A 17,219-nucleotide genomic window follows, 5' to 3' on the forward strand; every position below is an offset into this window, starting at 1 on the left:
ACAAGGGGGCCATTTCAGAGAAACCCCTTTATTTATTGACACAGCCTGTGGACACAAACCCCTTAGGTGGAACCCCTTTATTCTAGTTTGTTTTCCATTGTCATAACAAAATACTTGAGCCTGGATAATTTATAAATAATATGTGTTAACTTAGCTCAGAGTTCTGGAAAACAGGAAGTTTAAGAACATGGCTCTGGCATCTATTCAGTAACCGGTGGGAGTCTTCATGTTGCAGTATAACATGCCCAAGAGCATGATGACAAAACACAGCAAGTGTTCTAAAGAGAACTTGATCTCATAGCAAAGCCATTCCCATCATAACCAGTGAACTGATAAATGGATTAATCTTTTTATTAGGGCAAAGCTGGCATGATCCAATCACCTTGTAAAGGTCCCACTTTTCAGTATTGCTGGCATGGGGACCAACTTTCCAACAATGAAACTGAAGAGAAGCAGATTAAAGCTGTAGTAGGACACATGAAATAAAGTGAGGTAAATAGGAGGGAAGTTGAGATCTTAAAACTGCACTTTAAAACAAAAAAACTGCAACTTCAACAGGTTTTTTTCCTGCTTCTGGAGGCCAACTTAGAATGGGATCCCCCTTCTTTTATCCTTTCAAAGAACAGTATTACATTCCTGAAAGCCCTTTCCAATAAGTGGATACTAGACCCTTTTCTCCTGCAAACTGCCCTTTCCTCCAGCCCAGACAGTGTCTACATGAGAAACATCATGGCTTAACTTCAAACAGTGGATCTCCACTTCAAACCCATGTAGATGCCTTGCACTGTAGCCTGGCAGACAGTGAGAATACACATCCCAGATCACACATCTTGAAGACAACCTTTAAATGTGCCCTACTCTGGCTTGTAACTACCTCCTTTCTCTGAGCACCTGCCCTGTGCTCTTGAGGGCATCCTGTATCGGCCTCTAATAAATCTTTCTTATGTCTCTTGTACTGATGCTTCATGAAGATTCTTTTTCCAAGACAAGAGTCAAAAAACCTGAAAATCTATTTTACAAGTGTGGATTAAGTTCCTTACTTCAGCCTCTAGGATTCTCAGACCCAACTAGGTGACAAAACCACCAGACATTTTTTTAAACAAAGGAACCACTAGGATTTCTTTCATGCCTCTGCTTTAATCTCTCCAAACTGAAGATTGAACCCAGGAGGGTGAGTCCTACAGTACCAGCTAAAGGGTTCAAACTCCTTCAGGAGCTTCAGCTTTATTCCAGCTGTGGAGCCCCCAGAGCCCTAAAAACCCACTATGTATACAATGCTCTTTGCTGTAAAAAAGCAAAGAATGATCAAATCTACTTCCTTCTTTCCTGGGATTGGCCACTTTCACCAGAATAAAATTTACTGGTATTTTTAAAATCTAAAACAGATGGTGGTTGTCAGGCTCACTTACAGCTGACACAAAAAAGTGATGACTTTCAAATAGCTGTGACACCGCTGCTCTGGTAGGCTTCTGTGGGTACAGAGCTGACACAAAACATATGCTTCCACATACAACTAGTTTATCTAGAAAACTGATAAGCTAGTTTCTAGACTAGTTTCTGAACTAGAAACTGATAAAATAGTTTCTAGAAATATTAAATAGTCCCCAAAGTAACAGTAAAACAGTGGTATAAATTAGTTATTCTCTAGGAAACATATCTACATAAATATATTTAAAAGGATTATAATGACTCTAACTGTTTAAGGAAGATACCTAGAAAGGAGACTAACTGGGTCAAATGGAATTTCCAGTTTTAGGTTTTTGAGAAATCTCCACACCGACAAGATGTATTATGGACATATACCAATTCCCCACAATAAATGCAATCATTATGTACTGCATTATATACTAATAAAAATCAAATTAAATTTTAAAATTAAATTAAATTAAAAATAGAAGGAAAAAGGATCATGAGCTGAACACATATCCACACATACTCGCTTTGGCAGCACATGTACTAAAATTGAAAACACATTCACATATAGGCTTAAGTAAGTCAATTCATTTTAGATGGATTCTTGAACAGGTCCATTTACTAGTTACAATGAAAACCTTAACCTCATGGACTGGTGCAGGGTGATAGATAGAATGCTTCCAGGAGGACTTGGTCTTAAGGCACAGGGTAAATAATACAGCTCTTCCCAAAGTGCTCCTCGGACACGAGCTGCTTAAGATAGCTGGTCAAAGGGAAGTCAAGCAAATCCTCTGGGTTACACCTTTCTTCCTGGAGATTCACAGTACATATGAGTCTATAAAGAAGCTGAGATGTTTAGAAGTAAAGGAAGATTTTTAACAGGTGGAATTTGCTTAACAGCAACATTTTCAAGTGTCATTGGCCAAGGAGTCCCTTTGTAGAGAAACATCAGATGAAGTATCCTAGAATTAGGCGCCAATACAGAATATATCATCAAAAAGTTGGTTTTTAAACAAGCAGGTACACAAGGGTAGTGCTGTTGATCTTGATGATTTTCCAGAGGCAGGAGAGATGAACTTCTGTGGCAGGACCCATGTGCCATTCCTGTGACGCAGAAAACAGCCCTGTGGCAGAAAAACAGAGAGTAGACTGAATCAATGGGTAAGTCCTCCAGCTGCAGAGGACCCACCTGAATCATTCTGCTAAATCTTTCTCCAGAATTATCCTCTGAATTGCTGGAAATGACAGTATGACCTGCTGTTATGACAACTGTAGCAACAACAAAATTACCTTCCCCATACATCATTTAGGAAATGAATCAACCAAGCTGAATTTAAAACCCTTGATTCTATCATGACCTCATCTCCACTAAACCTCACAGGATCCCTGCAATATGTATAATCCTTCCAAAAAGAATTTGATTTCCATTCTTCTAAAAAATGAGAATGCGTGGATGGAGGTACTTTGTAAAGTCCTCTCCAGGGTTCAGAGTTCCTAACACTCATGAACAGTCACAAAACTTTATTAATTTTCCTTTTTTGCTCTTTCCTAGAATTTTAAACTCCTAAGAGAACTTTTTACATAATTTCCATACCAAACATACCTACTTTTTATTTCTGGGCTACTGTCATAGAACATTCTCTTTCCTGGTTGAGGAGAGGTATTCATTGTAGGAATGAAACAATATCCAGAGATTCATAAATGGGTTTCTCAAATTGAAGCTTATTAAGAATGCAGCAAATCTCCCTGGAGAAACACAATTTGCATTGTCTCTCTAGAGTAGGTAATCATACACTTGCCCATTTCCACTTTTACTAGAACTTCATCTCTCACTGAGGACTTCTGTGCAAGAAATTGGTTTCCATTTATTTTGCTACTTCGTATAAAGCAAAAAGATTAAACATTTCCTTCTCTCATGCCCTGAAACCTATTCTCATGTTTTAGGTTTCTCAGTTTCTTACAGTTGCACTAAAAGACATAAATGACCTCTGAGAAGACTTGCCACATGCTGTTAGAAGCAGAGAAACCACCTCTTTTCTACCCTGGAAGCCTAGCCTGAAGTGCTATGTATAGGGAGCTGGTTCTGACTCAGAAGTGCTCAGTTCAATAAGGATTAGCGGGGAGCTGCATTTTTAACTCATGAAATGAATCTTAATTTCCACTGAAGAACATTTCCAATCCTTGTGCACTCTGAGAAAATCTGTGTGCAATCAGGCAGGAGTCTATGTCCCTCTTGCCCATGCAAAACAGAAAGTCATGTGATTTTTTTATCACAATTTATTACCACATGAGGAGAAGATAAACAAAATGAGCAAGATAAAAATTCAAATAATTTGCTTTGGACTCCCTGGGGGATGAGAAGAAGTCATTCCCATATGTAACTGAGTATCTTGTATCATTTATTGCATATTCCTCAGATACTTTCAGGCTTCCTCAGAGTTCTCTGCCAGTCTGTTTCTGGGGATTTGTATAAATTACAAATATTCTAAAGGTAAATACGTTTACTGCTTTAGCGCCTTTCTGATTGCTGAGACATAATGCTCAGTACTCACAACTTAATGGAGAGAGTTTTAATTTTGGCTCACAATTTTTAGAGGATTTATTTTATAGCCATCTCCAAGGCATAAAAGCCTGGGTGGAAGAAAATCTGCTCATCATGGCAACCAAGAAGTGGAAAACAAAGGGAAGAGCTTGGGAGGAAAATAAAGCCTTCCAGGTCCTGCCTGGGTGACTTACTTCAACCAGCACACCCCACACCCTGCAGCTGACATCATTAGCAGATGAATACATTGAAGAATGTAACACTCTCATGATCAAATTGCCTTCCAAAAAACCTGCCTCTGAGTTCATGAGAGTTTGAGGGGACGTTCTACATCTCAGCCATATTTTTCTGCTGCTGGTCCTCCAAAGATTCATGTGCATTTATTTTGGCAAAATGTATTCAGTACATGTCTAAAAATCATAAAATTCATAACAGTTCCAGTACTGCTGAAAAGTCCAACTCTAAATTCTCCTCTGACACTCCAGGCAAACTCTTGGTTGTAAGACCTACAAAAGCAGAAAATTCCAACATACAAAGGCGCAGGATAAACATTCCCATTCCAAAAAAGAGAAATAAGGGTATAGGCAGGAATAGGACCAAAGCAAGACTGAAAACCCACAGGGCAACATTAAACCTTACAGTTACATGCCCAGCACCTGGGACAAATTTTAGTGAAATGTGAGCTCTAAGAGGCTTGGTAGTCCTGCCACTAGAGCATTACTGGTGGCACCTTTCATGGCCTCTATCTCAATGTCCAAAGCTTTCATCCACAGGCATTCAGCTTCCTGGAGTCTCCACCTCACTTTCGGTTTCAATTCCAGAGCTTTGTACACTGCCTTTTCCCCTTTCAGAAGCAGGCTGCCTGGCCTCCTGGGTCTTCTTCTGAAATTTAGGTGGCTCCCTGAACCAATAACTCTTGCATTTTACAGGCCCACAGAACTAGTAGAACATGAATAATGCCACGATTTGTCACCCATTTTAGCAGTAATCAAATCCCTTTAGTCATGGCTGCAGAGGCCTCTGAGTGCCTGAATGGTTGAGCACAGTGAAAGAAATCTTAGAGAATCAACTCCATAGGCGGCCTTTTTCAAGCAGGAAGCTTCAAGGCTCTTTTTGGAAATGAAAGCTTTGCAGTTTCTTTGTTAGGTTAAACATGGCAATTCAGTGAAAGAATACAGCCAGCCTAAATCTGGGGATTCAGAGTGAGACTGCCCTGGAATACCTCTGAAGGAGGGTCTGACTCAAGTTTATTGAGTGAGGTTTTCATTGACAGGTTTGGGAGTTGGAAGCAAGGGATCAGTGGGGTGATCTCTTGCTTCTAAATAGCAATAGGTATGTGGCAACTAATGATACAGTAACAGCTAATGTTTTGTTGAGCCAGGTGTGCTGTGACTTAACGGGGCAGGCTAGGTGACAACAGAATGTAGGGGTATTATTTGGGGACTCAGACATTTAGGAACAGCCACTCTGGATACCATAGGGAGGCAAGGATTAAACCTATCAGTTCTCATGTTTTAAACATAATTAAATACAGAAAACAAAGTCAGAGGTCAGGTACAAAAGTATAAAATTTTCATCCTTTTGGTGCTGCTTCATCCTAAGCCAGGGCAAAATTGTGAAGTCGATAGAGATGGCTGGTAAGAATCAGGAGCCAGGGGTCAGTGATTATTTTGGGGAGCAAAGTTAAGGTTGAGATTCTAATTATTACATGAGAACAAGGATAAAGTGAGCAAATTTATGGAGAGAGAAAACCATGAGAACAATAGGTAGCTTTCTTTAAAAACCTCAGTCAGTCTTCAAGATTTAAGGACAGAAGCAAAATATACACAAATTTCCAGCCAGAGGATACAATTCTAACCAGAATTTCTCATTCATCATCGTGTACTCGGCTTACAGTATTCTATGGCTTCTCTAGCCCATGCCTCCAAACTTTCTCAAACTCTTCCTGCCAGCCAGTTCCAAAGGCTTCTGAACCACAAGTCAGGTTTTGTCGTGGCAATGGCCCCACTTCTCTAAAATCTATCCTACTCACTCATTTCTGGACAAAATGGCCAAGACCCGCAACTTACAGGAGAGGTTTATTTTGGCTAACAGGTTTTAGAGGATTCAGTCCGTACTCTGCTGACTCCAAGGCAGGATGGGCAAGATGAAAAGGCCAGGTAGACAAGAATTTGCTAACATCATGACAGCCAGGAAGAAGGAAGCGGAGAGACAGAGAAGGGAGAAGCCAAGAAAGAAAATATCTGTCTAGGTCATGCCCACCATGATGTGCCCCAGTGAGGCCCCAGTTCCCAATGGCACACTTAGCTGCTGAATTTATTAGTGGATGGCTTAGTTATTTTTCTTTTTGCTGAGACAAAATACCTGACTCCCAAAGTTAAAGGAAGAAGATTTATTTGGCTTAGTTTATAGAAGATTCAGTGCACAATCAGCTGGCTCCAAGACAGGATGGCACATGGCTCAGGGACAACAGCTCATGGCAGAAGGGAGTCAACAAAAGCAACAAAAGACCTTAACAGCATCTTTCTGCCCCTTTTACTTCATCCACACTACTTAAGGCAAGTAGCAATCCTAGTGCCCTCGAGCCAATTATTGTACTATGAATCAGTTCACACAGTCACACACTCCAGATCCACCTATGACTGAATGGGGCTTTGGGCAGGGGGACATCTAGACATAAATCATAATACTGGATTAATCCACCAATGATCCCCCGCAACTCAATCACCTTCCAAAGCTCCACTTCTGAGCACATGAGAGTGGGGGACATTCACCACAACACACATTAATTAGTGATAATAACAGCCTTCCTCTCCATTTCCTAGAGGAGCCCCACCTGCATCATTTTCCAAGTTTGGAGGTATGGTTTGCTTTTCTATTAGGATCAAAAAAAGAAACCCAGGTATCAGAAAATTGAGAGGATGCCCCAACACAGGACCTACACTATTTATCTAGAACTTTGTCCAAAATTTGTAGGAGGATTTATTTCCTCAGTCAGTGGGCCCTAAGCACAGGGATCACCACAGTTACTTCCCAGTAAGCCTAGCAATCAAACCCCGAGTTGATTGATATTCCAACAACAGCTTTGGAATATTTTTTTTTTTTTTTTTTTTTTACCCCAACAACAGCTTCCTTTGATTTGGTCAGCAGCGAGCAGAGGAACCTGAGCATGGAGCCTAAGGGTGCTGTTGACATGAAGAACTATGTGGAACCCTCAGCTGGATACACTTAGCCTGAGACAGAGATCGTGGTAGTTGCTTGGCCTTGGGAGAATCTGAATCCCCAACACTGGCCTTCTTTTCTACCCCACTGCCACCAAGCCCCATCCTCTGCTTTTATTCTGTCTCCATCTTTGTTAATATCAAATTTTGGCCCAGAAAGCTAAAGAAACAAATTCTACCAGTAATCAAGGATGTCATCAATGATGTCTTCTTCCCTAAAAATTTGCCATCTCAATACTGAACCCAAAAAGTTTTCAAAATTTATTTCCTCCTTGGATGTGGCTATTTTGCCTCATGAGTCCATTTGGAAAATTAAATATTTTAAACAAGGGGAAATATTGCCCTCTGCAGGATATATGAATCTTACAGGGATCACTCACAAGCACAATACATTTTTTTAAAGATGCTTTTGTTCTTTTCTTTTACTGCAAGATTAATGCAGTAAATAACAGTCTTGTTTGTTGATGTCTGCATTACGTTCTTGTTGCCGGGACAAAATACCTGACACCCCCATGTTGAAAGAGGAGAGGTTTATTTTGACTCAGCTTGTACAGTTTCAGTCCATAGTCTGCTGGTTCTGTGGCAGGGCGGCAAAGCAGAGGGGTGTCACAGAGGAGAAACAACTCATGGTATGGCAGGCAGGAAGCAGAGAAAGGGATCAAGGCAGGAGGGAAGGAGACAGATCCTTTTGGTCAATCTACCCCTTCTAACCAGGCCTAATCTCCCAAATCATTGCAAACCATGTCCTCATAGCCAAAGCACTTACCCAAAGCCTGTGAACATATATGAATATCAAGATTCACTCAGTGATTGATAAATAATATCAGTTCCTATAATTAGAGGTATGGACTATGTCAGGTACATGAGAATAAAATTCATCTTCTGCTTCTCAGGAATCTCATCAGCTTTGTCCTGCTGTGTGTTCTCTTCAGTCATGATAGCAAATGTTTTTAGAAATTCTAGGCTCAAAGAGAAAAGTCAGTACCTCCTGAGAATCGGCCATGTGGAGCTGGGGGGAGCCCACCAAAAAGCCCCCCAGCCACCCTTTCTGGGAAGCTGTGCAAGCCGTGCAGGGCCCAGGAAGAGGAAAGTCAGATAGCGCCTTCCAGCAGCCTACAGGCGAACGGGCTGAAAATCAACATCCCCTTTACCCCCAGTAAGCAACTCCTGGGTTTGGAGGACAGGCTCAATTGATAGCAACTGAGGTACAAGAAGCAACCGGATGCTTGTATTGCTCAGTTGGTTTTGCAGGCCTGGGACCAGAAGTCTGAACATCTATTGGGAGGATGACAGTATGCAAAATAGCAAATGTGGGGGATTTCCTTCCATCTTGCCTTTGAAATCCGATATTGTTCTCACTGTTTTGTTTTGTCCTGATTAATTTTATTCAATATTCTGTTTTGATTGGATTTATTCTGTTTTGTTTTGGTTTAATTTTGCAATCTGATGTAATGGACAACTATTGTAAGGATAATGGGATACACATGGTAGCCACTGGTGTTTTCCTAAGTATCCTGCTCCGAAGTTCTGTACCAATTTCACTGCTCTGTTTTGCTTGCCTTTGTTCTGTCCTGTTTTATGGGATTTTATTATCTTTAAAATAAAAAAATACACTTTTACCATTGGCTATGGCTGCTGCTCCATAAAGAGAATGGGAGAACCTTTTATAAGTTTTAGTATTTTTAGTCTTACTTACAAAACTAGAAATGGAGGGGCTCTATTTAATAGCATATTTAATTTAACCCATCATATCAAAATTTCATCATCTCAATAGAAAATCATTTTTAAATCTTTGATAAAACATTTGACATCCTGGGTTTTGTGATATTTCGCAAATATCTTCATGATCACAAAGGAGTATATCTCCTGCAGTTGGAGCTCTTCAAACTATCTGAATATGTACACCTTCTATCTTTGAAAGCTGTGGTCCTAAACAATTATGCCTCATTATAGATTTAATCTTTTGGTATCTGAATGCAATTTACTCAACAAAATGGTCTCTCTAAGCAACAGTCTCCATAGTTCAGTTATCTTAACCCTCTCTCTGACTTTTTTGTTAAATAGAGAAGCTTTAGCTCTCTTTACCAGATGATTTAGACTAACAATTTGGGCATGTATTGATATCAAGTTTTACTCATTAAATAAATATTTTTATTATAAAGATAATAAAATCCAATAAAACAAAACAGAGTAAAGCCAACCAAAACAAAGCAGTGAAATTGGTACAAAACTTTGGAGCAGGATACTAGGAAAACAACAATGGATACCATGTGTATCCCATTTCCTGACAAGAGACTTTTCTTTATCTGCTGGATTTCTTCGTTAGCTCTGAGTCTTTGGGAGCTAAGAGCTCTGCCATCCCTCCATCCTGCTATCTGCATGAACAACTGTAGTAGGTAAGATTATGAGCCACACTGTACAAAGGAAAAATTTTTATGTAGTATCTTTATATTAGAAAAACTTATCCAGCTCATTCAAGAGTGGCAAGACTAGACAAGAACATTTGAAGCATAAGAAATACCAAAATACTTATTAAAATGAGTTTACAAACTACTGTTACAAACCAATAAGTATGTCCCCTCTGCTATAATAAGATGCCATTATTTCCTTTCTTAGCAGTCTTTCTGGAATTTTCCTGTCCTGAGGATCCCAGTAAAATCCAACTTCTTTTTCCTTTCCAACCACTAGGGTATTGGTCATCTCCTGTCCTCTTCCTCATACTTTCTGAAGTTTTATAAAAGATAAATTTTCAGTGTTCAGGAGCATAGTGCTTGATGACACACGCCTATAATCCCAGAACTTTGAAGGCTGAGGCATGAGGATCACTGTGAGGCTCAGGCCAGCCTAGGCCACCCTGAGCTATGAAGAAAGACTCTGTCTCCAAAAAAAATTACAAGATAAAATTATCATCAAGACAATTAATTCCTATTTTATTTTACTTTATTTTCTTTTTTACACATCCACATTTGGAGAGTTATCCAGGGTAATAACTTCCCTCTGTGGGATACCCACTCAGCAGAAAATGTTACTTTCCACTTCTGCCACAAATACTAGAAAGAAGCACATCAAGGGTGGCACTTCTAAGAAGTTCTGTGCAGTCCTTCAAATCTCATCTTACACCCCACTACATGGAGTTCTGGTTGAAGAACTGCACACACATGTGAGCCCACAAGCCTCAACCCTGGGAAAGCATCTTATTTGTTAGGAAATGAATTCCAGGCACCATTGTTGTGATGGCATTGGAGGCCTTATATAGTGCTGATTGTAAGCTGGTGACAGTGCATCAGACTCGAGCCCACTGTTACAAGGAGTCATTAGAATGGCACTGAACCTGATACAACCTGAAATGTGGAGTCTAGATACTAAGGAATCAGACAGAGGATAATTCCTATCTCTTACTGTTTAAAAAAAAAAAAGCCTCTACCTGGGCCAATGTTACTATCCCTGATGAATAGGTTTATGTATCTACTTAGCTAGGATCCAATTATTGAAGCAAACTCTGATCTAGGTGTCACAGCACAGGGATTTTGGAGGAGTGCCTAACATCTACAGTCAGTCTACTTTAGGTAACCGTGGAAATAATGCAAGTATCGCTCATCTAATCAAATGAAACCCCTAAGAACAAAACCTGAGGTTTCCTAGAGAAAGAATTTTGCTGCTTGACTAACATCAACTCTTGCAACTCTTGCAATCTGCAGCCTGCCAACCAACCCCACAAAAGTCAAGCTGGCGGAGATTATACAGAAACCATTGTTCATTTTCTGTTAGTTGGTTCTAAATACCCTGAAATACTGTCATTCTCTTGAATGGTTTTACATTATCTTGATATGTTTGATGCTACAGTATATGAAGTTATACTCAAAGATTTCAAGGAAAGAGACACTATGGTAACTACTTTTATGTCGGGATAAAACACTATTTTGCTTAAATGGTTATATTTTGACCTGTGCTGTTTTGTTGTTATGTCCTCTTTTATCTCAATCTCCTTTTTTTATTATTTACTTTTTATTTTTATCTTTTAACTAAGGGAAAAATAAATTTAAAATAGCAGGATATTTTATATTAACCCACTTTGATTTCCTATTACCTTGATTTGAAACCCTGTATTGCTCTCATCATCTTATTTTGACTGATTTTCCTCTATTCTGTTTTGCTTGATAGTACCAAGTTTGAGAATATAGGCAACAACTGTGAAGATAACAAGATTCACTATGACGCCCATTCTGGTTTGACTATTATCTTCTTTTGAAGTCCTGCAATGTCTCCAGTGTTTTGGTTTTATTGGTTTTGTTCTTTACTGTTTTGTTCAATTCTATTATAACTGATGATATAGGCAATTCTTTTTAAGAATAGCAAGAGGCAGTATGGTAAACATTGTTGATCACCTTCTATTCTGTTCTTACATCATGTATTAATGTCCATCCTTTCGATTTGACTGACTCTGTTTTGTTATGTCACATTTGGCTTTATTCTCTTCAAAAAAGTAATAAGAACTGTGGGAGTAATAAAACCCAAAATGTGTAATTGTCATTGTAAAAAAGAGAAAAAGAAAGTGCTCTAAAGGATATAACTGCATGTATATTTAAGTGTATAAGATAGATAACCATATACTGCATGTATATTTAAGTGTATAAGATAGATAACCATATTACATTTTGTTGGATCATTGACCAGAACTATTTGCAGTTTCACTGTTTGAATGTCCACTTTATATGCTTTAATTTTGTAACTTGAACAACTATTTCTAAAATGACAATATGTAATCTATTAACTAGTGATTTCCTACTGTTTATTTTTTTTTTTTGAAGTTGTGTATAACTTGTACCCTTTTTCTGGTATTTTTTTTTCCTCCCTATATAAAATTTTTTTAAAAATCTAAAAAAATAAAGTCAAGCTGGCTGGCACCCGCATGAGATAATTCCTGAAAACCTCTTAACAATATGCATACATATGCTATTGGTCCTGATTCTCTGGAGAGCCCTAAGTAATTACTACAGTTCATTAAAAGTAATGCAGAATGTCATGGATGCATCTCTGGCCTGATCTCTCTGCGGTTTCTCTCAAATGCTCCATCGTTCAAGCAATTATTTGCAGTGCTCATACTTAAAGCAAGGTGGCGTTCTTACTCTACTCGAATCCTGGCTTCCTGTTTGCAGGACAGGCCTCACCTCATTCCTTCGCAGTTCAAGGGAACCCAGTGACTCAGCAGTGGGAGAGAGGCAACATAAAATTTAGACAGCTGATTCTGTTAGCAAGGCCACTGTGCACAAGCTTGCCAGCATGATCAACAGGAAAAGTCCCTTTTTGGATATGTTCTTCGGTCTCATCTCTTTGGTAATGAGTAACTTGCTTTAAACATATATTGAGTAGCTCCACTTACCCCCCAATGAATAGGAAAACCCCTAGCCAGGAGGAAAGGAGGATGTCGTGTTGAAGCTGTCCATTTTGTCTTGCTTATGTCTGCTTCAAAAGAAAGGCCACTTACTCGATATTCTATGTTTGCTTTCTTTTCAAATCTTCAAGGTTTTCTTTAGGGAGTTTGAGCCACTACAGCCCTGGGTCACAACGCTATTATGCAGAGGGCATGATTCATCCTGACCCAGGATGTTAGCTGCCCGCAATCCTGGGGGACAGACTGTCTCTACCTCCCATAAACCCCTCTCCCCACAATCTCGCTGGTGGTCAGGATCATACCCTGTCATAAGGCTATGTATTCAACCACAGAATGGAAAACACTTTGATTGCACAGACTTGTCCAATACTTGTGATGTTTTATAAGAAAACTTTAAGATATAGACACATTTTAAATTTCTGCTCTGTGTACAGAGGAGCAGAACCAGTTAACTTCTCTTTTTAAATTTCTGCTGGCATAAGGAGAAATAGAACTGATATGTTGAGTGACCTTGGAAGGCCACCCAGTGAATAAGAAGCAAAAACAAAGATCCTTCACTTCCACTGAGTGGTGCTTTCCTAAAATTTCTGCCATGCAAACATACCCTTGCCTACCCCACCACCACCACCACTAATCCTGTCCTTATGCCTTTAACCTTTAGTGCCTTTTCCAAGTATACTCATGCAGGTGAGTACACAGATCTGTGTGTGCACTTTGGAAGTGTTAAGCAGTAGACCCCTGGTGTTGTTACTCTCAGAACCTAACATACATAGAAGCATCACCTACCAGTTACATTAGTCTAACTTTGAAAATGTGTCTAATCTCTCGTTTAGGGAAACACAGTTCAGGGTAGCAGGTTAAAATCTCTGAGATATCCTATAAAAAACAACCAATTCACCACTATCATTCATCAACATAGTTCCCAAGTTTACTAGAAGTCACATTTTCACACAGTATTTCCTCTTAACACCACTCGAATAGCATATCCTATAATTCCTTTTTGGGTATAACTTAATATCCCTAATTAAATTATAATCTCTTTGTAACATAGGGTTTGATGGGTAAGTAGTGTTCTGTATTAATGTTTTTCATAACTGTAACAAAATACCTCAGGCAGGATAACTTTATAAAGAAGAGACATGAGTTGGGTGTGATGGTGCACATCAATAATCCCAGCACTATGGAGTCTGAGGCAAGAGGATCACCACAAATTCAAGGACATCCTGGGCTACATGGTGAGTTCAAAGGCAGGCCTGAACTACATGGAAAGAACCTGTCCAAGTAAATAAAGGAAGAAAAAAATAGATAAATAAATAAATGACACATTTACTTGTCATACTACAGGAGAGTCAAGGGCTTGGCACCTGTCTTGGCTTTGTTTTGGTGGGGACATTCTTGGCTGTGTCACATTATAACAGATGACAGTGGCAAAAGCACATGTAGGAACAAGCAGTCACATCACAGATGAGAAGCTAGAGAAAAGCTGGACAGGTCCAGGCTCAGCCTTTTATGACAAGTCTCTTTTGAGAACTAACTGGGATCCCACAGGCAATCAATCCCTTCTGAAGGCACAGCCCCACTTGACCTAAGGTCTTTTCACTGCACCCTGCTTCTCAAAGGTTCAACCACCTCCCACACCACCACACTAAGGACCAGGCCTTCAATACATGGACGCCTAGGGATTAAATTACACCCAACCCATGGCATCACTTCTGCACCCACGTTAGTCTTCTTGCTTTGCTGAGAAATTCCAGAGTGAATAGGATTGGACTGAGAATAAGTTGGGTTTATGTGGTCTTCCAGAGCATCTTGATGATTGACAAATACCATGTCCTATGGTAGTTCTTAATCCTGAGATTATGGAGCAGAGACATGAAATAATGTCCTCCCCTGCTTTATAAAGGGCCTTTTCCATCCTTGCAAATCACACAGGCATCTTTGCTTGGCATCTCTTGATTCGTTCCCCAACTGTTCACCACCAGCATTATGTGAGTTTCCTATCACTATGACAAAATACCTGACATATACAATTTTTAAAAAGGAAACTTTTTCTCTGTCTCATGGTTTCAAAGGTGTCAGTCCATGGTTGCTTGGTCCATCCTTTTGGGCCTCTAGTGAGGCCAAACATTTTGTTGAGTAGGATACAGCAGAGCAAAGTTGCTCAAATAGTTTAGATATGAAGTGTTCCCCCAAATTCTCATATGTTCAGAGGTGAGGTTTGGGGTGTGATTGGATCATAATTTTACTATACTGATCAGTGGATTAACTCACTTATGAATTTATTTTAAATATGCTGTTGGAAGGTAGGACATGGTTAAAAGAGGTAGGTTACGGAACCTTTAGAGGATCTAGCTCTGCCTAAAACTCATCTTATATTCTGCTTCCTGGCTCTCACAGATTAAAGAGATTGCTTCCAAAGCTAGATGACCTGACATCTTCACTGTCTATCATATTGTCTCTTGTTGTCTTCCAAATAGTTGTCTATGTGGTCGCATACAAAGAATTCATACAAAACAAGATAGTATAAAACTGATCAGAACTGATTGAGAAAGGCATTTTAGGTCTTCAAAATCAGACAATAGGGAAGTCACTAATGGCTGTCATAGAGTCTCCGGTTCTCCTCAAAATAGCTATTCACACTTTCATGTATATTGAAGCTCAACAAAACAAAACAGGCAAGGGGGAAGGGTTGCTTGGTTTCCTGGTGTTTCAGGTCCCAGCTTGGAGTGGGTTCCAGTAAATGCCGGTGGCTCCTGTCCTGGGCCACCACAGCCTGCCACACTAACAGCCACTCACCAGGGGGAAGTGGTTGCTTCAAGCTGTTCCTTTCTAATGAATTGACCATTTCACTGCCCAAGTTCTGAAATGGCCAACAGACCATAGAAAGATATCTCTGTAGGCTCCTGCTTAAAACCAACAGCATCAGGAAGCTGCCAGCCTTGATTCAGGGCCACAAAGTTATTCTACCATTTAGCAGACTGAAAAACAGTTAATTTCTCACAGCATCTCTAAGGGTCAGGAACTCGGGAAAGCTGGGCTGGGTGGCTGTAGCTCAGGCTATCTCAGGAGGCTGCAGTCAGTGTGTTACTGGGCTGTCATCTGCCTACCTCACCACAGTCTAGTTCTGCTTCTAAAATCATCTATGTGGCACTGGAAGGAAGCTTAAACCCCTGCTACATGGCCCTCTCCACAGGATTGCTCATGACTTGAAGATAGTTTGCTCCAGAATGAATAACCCAAAACAGAGGGTATGACCAAGACAGACAGCACAGTGACCCTTATAATGCAATCTTGGAAATGACATGGCATATCTCCTTCTGTGTTCTATGTGATTAGCAAAATATGAGGGAAGGCAACAAGTGATGTGAGCAGTGAGAGTCAGAGATCGTCCAGGGCCACTTTGGAAGCTAGCTGCTGCTTCTCTCCAAAGTCAAAACGAACACTACATTGCATCACCTGTGAATCCAGGCCTAGGGCTGAGAATCTGGCTCTTTGAAGTTTAAGTGTGCAATAGATAAAAAGTCACAAAAATTGGCTGTGTCCCTTCAGAGAGAAGACAGATACTTGCCACTATGCTGACATAAGGAAGGACTCAAATAAATAGTCATTCATATGCTTACATGGTCAGGTGGGGATCACAGGTGGGGATCATGACCTGGGTAAGAGGACATGAAGGAGTGTTGTAGTCAGGGGTTGGAAGATAACAATTACAAATCAGGACATGGGGTTTATAATATTGTTTTATGATGGTCACCCAGAGTTAACACAAGAAACTGCAGGAAATCTATCCACAACACCAAAGACATAGAATATTTAGTCAAGGGCCTAAATCCCACAGCAATATCTCACATGAGTCTAGATGAAACTCAGAGATCATGACAGTGCCTCCCATGAGTCCTAATGGAGGTCAAGAGCCCACAAGAAGGACTCATGCCAGTCTCTTTTACGGATCCATGCTGGAAAGGCCCAAAGATCAGCGGTGGAAGCCAGAAAGTCCATGCCAGTGGGATGAAGGAGCTGTGCTGGTGGGATGAGGGTTCTACCCTGGAGTCAAGAAGTCACACATAACAAAGACCAGGTCTGTCTTAAAAAGCACCACACCTATCCTCAGCGACATGGAAGCCCTGAGCTCCTCCAATGATAAGCACAGTAGAGTACCTGCCAGGAAGCCAACATGATGAGTTCATCTTAGAGACCAAGCAGCATACATCTTCCTCTCTGGAGCCAGGAAGCAATGCTCCATGTGAGAACCAGAGCTTCTCCTGGAGAACCAAGGGCTCAAACAGCAAACTTGTAGGAGAACCCACAATGCCTCAACACCTCAATGTAATAGCTTCTCCTTCTCTACTTCTTTATTTAGGCTGGAAACTTTCCTCAGGTGGAACATCTATGCTCAGTGCCGTGCTGATGTAATCCAGCTGGCATTAAGCTGACCACCAGTTCTTAATCCATAAGAAGGAGTAAAGGATGTTGATGTCCACCTGAGCCATCCCAAGTGTGATGACTGGGTGCAGCTCCTCCCAGCTGTATCTTTAATAGAGAAGCATTCCATCATGCAAATTAGCCAATACCACAAACAACGGCTTTGTTGTTTTCAGGAAAACAATTTGTTAAGCATTTGCCAACAGACCACTGACCATTTGCCATCTTT

The 17,219-nt window shown here is 40.3% G+C and overlaps 1 long non-coding RNA gene and 1 other non-coding gene across 2 annotated transcripts; both read right to left on the minus strand.

The window, feature by feature from the left end:
- Nucleotides 1–972: 972 nt before the first annotated feature.
- LOC134474329 (uncharacterized) lies at nt 973–16,906 on the minus strand. The gene is made up of 2 exons (XR_010045117.1): nt 16,727–16,906; nt 973–2,537 (listed from the first exon to the last, which is right to left on the minus strand). It is a non-coding gene; the product is annotated as an uncharacterized LOC134474329 (long non-coding RNA).
- LOC111755534 (small nucleolar RNA SNORA2/SNORA34 family) lies at nt 15,386–15,522 on the minus strand. The gene has a single exon (XR_002790083.1). It is a non-coding gene; the product is annotated as a small nucleolar RNA SNORA2/SNORA34 family (small nucleolar RNA).
- Nucleotides 16,907–17,219: the final 313 nt, after the last annotated feature.

This window comes from Cavia porcellus, unplaced genomic scaffold (assembly GCF_034190915.1).
Source record: "Cavia porcellus strain 051 isolate PalLab524CR breed Dunkin Hartley unplaced genomic scaffold, mCavPor4.1 scaffold_32, whole genome shotgun sequence".
In the NCBI taxonomy this organism is placed as follows: domain Eukaryota; kingdom Metazoa; phylum Chordata; class Mammalia; order Rodentia; family Caviidae; genus Cavia; species Cavia porcellus.